This window comes from Macrotis lagotis, chromosome 7 (genome assembly GCF_037893015.1).
Source record: "Macrotis lagotis isolate mMagLag1 chromosome 7, bilby.v1.9.chrom.fasta, whole genome shotgun sequence".
NCBI lineage: Eukaryota > Metazoa > Chordata > Mammalia > Peramelemorphia > Peramelidae > Macrotis > Macrotis lagotis.
In genome coordinates, this window is record NC_133664.1 from 46,257,952 (window position 1) to 46,262,609 (window position 4,658).

Here is a 4,658-nt window from a genome sequence, read left to right on the forward strand (position 1 = left end):
AATAAGATCAAATTAGATACAAGATTTAGACATGAAAGACAATATTATAAGCAAACTAGGAGACAAAAGAGTAGTTTACCTATCAGATCTATGGAAAGGGAAGCAGTTCATGACCATGGAAGAGATGGAGAACATCATTAAAAATTAACTAGTTAATTTTGATTGCATTAAATTAAAAGGCTTTTGCACAGACAAAACCATTGTAACCAAGATCTAAAGAAGTGTAATAAACTGTGGAACAATTTTTACAACTAGAATTTCTGATAAAGAATTCATTTAAAATATATAGAGAACTGAGTCAAATTTATTTATAAAAAAATAAGCTATTTCCCAATTGACAAATGGTCAAAGGTTATGTAGAAGCAAATTATAAATGAGGAAATCAAAGTGATCTATAGTCACATGAAAAATTGCTCTAAATGATTACTTATTAGAGAAATGCAAATTAAAGCATCTCTTGGGTACCACCTCCCACCTCTCAGACTGGCCAATATGACCAGAAAGGACAATGATCAATGTTGGAAAGGATGTAGGAAATTTGGGACACTAATGCATTGTTGGTAGAGCTGTGAACTCATCCAACCTTTCTGGAAAGCAATTTGGAATTACACCCAAAGGGGCAACAAAAATGTGCATACCTTTTGATCCAGCAATACCACTACTGGGTCTATACCCTGAAGAGATTATGAAAAAGCATCAAAACATCACTTGTACAAAAATATTCATAGCAGCCCTGTTTGATGGAGCAAAGAATTGGAAATTGAGTGAATGTCCATCAATTGGGGACTGACTGAACAAATTGTGTTATATGTATGTAATGGAACACTATTGTTCTATTAGAAACCAAGAGGGATAGGAATTCAGGGAAGCCTGGAGTTATTGGCATGAAATGATGCTGAGCAAGATGAGCAAAACCAAAAGACCATTGTACATCCTAACAGCAATATGGGGTTGACGATCAACCTTAATAGTGTTATTCATTTCACAGTGCAACAATCAGGGTCAATTTTGGGGCATCTGTTATGGAGAATACCATCTGTATGCAGAGAAAGAATTATGGAGTTTGAAGAAAGACCAAGGACTATTACCTTTAATTTAAAAAAACATCATCTTATTACGTAATCTTTATCTAATATTTTATTTTTCTTCTTAAGGATATGATTTCTCTCTCAACACATTCAATTTCAATCAATGTATATATAGCATGAAAACAATGTGAAGACTAACAGATTCCCTTCTATGGGAGGGATAGGGGGAGGTAATTGAGATTTGAGAAAATATTGTAAAATTCAAAAATAAATAAATTTATTTTAAGCATAAAAAAGAATAGATATATCTACTACAGTGTCTCCTCTTTTTATCCAAGAAAGACATGATTACTATCAGGAAGGGATTCAGAAGGTTGAGACCAAGAGATTGGGCAATATACTCCCCTCAGAGAAAGAGTACCCAACTAAGGTATTTATACATATAACTGGTTAAATATTTAATCTGTTAGAAATAATTTTTATATGTAAACTACACTCCTAGTTATTGCCCCTTAATGGAGAAGGATTGCCCCAAACTTTACATTCAAGGCTTGCCAGCCTTCCCACCAAATACTAATTTCACAATAAATACATATGGTAACTGGTAAATAAGTCTGTTTATCCAAATTAATAGCAAAACAGTATTCAAAATAAAGCATATGGAAGAATATATCAGACAATAGAGGGTCAATGAAGTTTCCAATTAACCTTAAAATGAGGAGGAGGAGGAGGAGGAGGGGAGACAGAGAGAGAGAGAGAGAGAGAGAGAGAGAGAGAGAGAAGAGAGAGATCTCACCTAAGAAAAACTCGCTGAAGTCTTTAGAGTATGGGAAGAATATGGATATAATAAGAGTCACAGCTTATCTACATATTGGCTCCTTCTTAAAGATTTTTTCTCCCTTCAGGCACTGTCTGAAACTTAGAATCAATTTCCATCAATAAGAAAAGTCCTACAGAAATAGTTTTTAGGCTTGAATCACACATATGCACATAAATATAAAGATACACATATACATAACCATGCTTATATAGATACACATATTTATATATGCACACATATTAGATATAAATTTATATATATATAATCAGTCACTAAGCATTCATGGAGCACATGCCAAATGCTACCCTAAGTTCTGAGGATACAAATACAATTAAACTACATAGATTGTACCCTTAAGGATCTTTCATTGTAGACAGGCACTATCTTACTCTTGGTGTGAGGAATGACTGAGAAACCAACTGGAGTGATGATCAGAAATTTTTAGTCTAAATTGCCTGAAATTTGTAGGTCTCAGTTTTGTTTTATTTAATGTTTGATATTGGTTCTGAGTCCTTTATCTTTTTTTTTAGATGGCCAATTGGGAATAGTTTCTTGGTTTTATAGCCATTTTTCCTCTATCCTATGAGGAACAAAGGAATGGAGATTTCTTCTATTCCTTTTTCCTAGAGTTTAGTAAAGCATTCACACATTCTTCTTTCTCTCTGTCTCTGTTTCTGTCTCTGACTCTTTCTCTCTGTTTTATCTCATCTCTTCTCTTCCTATCTCTTTCCCAAAGATGGAGATTTAAGTACTCTAATCCCTAGTCTGAATACATTGAATCTAGAACAAATTTTGACTCTTAATCTGTAGTAGTTGTCTTAAAACAATTCTGTACCTTATATTTTTAGAATCATTGTTATGGATTATTATCTAGGGGCAATATAGCATAGAGGAAAGTGTTTTTAAAATGAGAATTACTTGGGTTCATTAATGTTGGATAAATAGTAAATCCCCTGAGTAAAACACTTAACTCATTTCTCTGGAAAATTTTAAATTGTAAAAAAATGGAGGACCTGCTATTATTAGAGAAGGAGACATATAATTTCATTAATATAAAGAAGTACCTGGGAGCAGCCAGGTGGCACAGTGGATAGAGCACCAGCCCTGGAGTCAGGAGTACCTGAGTTCAAATCCGGCCTCAGACACTTAATAATTACCTAGCTGTGTGGCCCTGAGCAAGCCCCTTAACCCCATTGCCTTGTAAAAACTAAAAAAAAAGTACCTGGATGAGGAAAATCTCTTTACTAATGCAGGTTGGTAAGTTAATTTTAATTTAAGATCTTGGAGAGTTGTCCAGACAGAAGTTAAATGATTTTACCAAAGCCAGAGATCTAGTATCTATCTGATACTGGACAAGAATTCAGATCTTCCTGGTTCTGAGAATGTGATTTTCATTATATAAAATTCATTTTTAATAGATTTGTGTATTTGTTGTTAATTTGATAGATCATTCAAATTATACTATGCTTCAATATTTGTTACTAAAGCAAGAATTCCCTAAATAGTCTAAGTACTTCATATTTCCCATTAAATATCTCTTTAGAGTAAAACTGTATCTCTGTTTTTTTTATAGGATTCATTTGGCAGACCTATTAGAGGAAAAGCCTAATGATTTCAAGAGTTACTTGTTCCCAAAAGATCTAGGGGGCACAGCTGTTCAATAATATCTCCATTTGGGGATATTGTCCATATTTTACCAAGTTTGTTAAGGCTTCAAAAGTCAACTCTAGGCACCTTAGACTTTTCTAACCTAGAAATGTAACTATAGATCTTTGTTTATTGTAAATCAATTCATAATTTCACTTCAGGAATAAATATTCCATATCCCCTTTTTCTTTCTTCCTAACCATGACCCATTTGTCCCTCTTTGGAAGGGGGCAGTGTCATTTAGATAAGAATTATAATCTGATTATTTAAAACACATTCATTGAACTATTAATAAATACATTATGAGTATCATAATGTATCTATTAATATTTCTATGGAATCTAAAGAAGTTCTCTTTTCTAAAGATATTTCACCAAATGAGAACTTTAAAATGCAGCAGACCATTGGAGATGTTATTTTGGGCAGGATAGCCTTTGAATCTTCATTCCATTTTTAGTGCTGTAACTGATGAGATACCCAGAGGAGCCATACAGAATAAATGGGTGATATCACAAATAATTAAACCACTATTGCAGTGTGTTAAGCTGTGATATCTGAAACATTTGGTAAAAATGAAGGGCGACTAGTTGAACTGACAAAGTTAGAGAGAGAAGCTGACTCTGAATAACTTTTAGAATGTAAGAAAGATGTGGTTTCCCTGGGGATTCTCTTTATAGTATATCAGGGTGCCTCTGCCACTGCTACCCCAAAGGCAAATTGTTCATCACAATAATACATGATATGAGACTTCCCTTTTGGGGTGGGGCCAAGATAGCAGCATGAAGGTAGATGAACCTGGAACTTTTCCCTACATGACACTAAATGAAACCTCTATATAGACATTAAAGCTACAGATCCCACCAAAAAAGATCAACAGAATTTTTCAACTGTAGGTGAAAGGGAAAGTTAAAGCCCAGCCAGGCTGGAAAGCAAGAAAATCAGTGGGAGTCTTTTAGCCACAGTGCAGACCAGGTTCCAGTGACTAGACAGCAGAACAGGTCCGGCCAGCTAGATAGGAAGCCAGCAGGGAGGATTCCAACCTTGGACAAAAATCTGAATCTGGGAACACTGGGGCAAAAGACTGGAATGGGTTGGATTTTTACCTCATAGACAGAGCCTAGACCTAAAGGATGAAACAAATCTCTGCATAGGCTGTGCCTAAG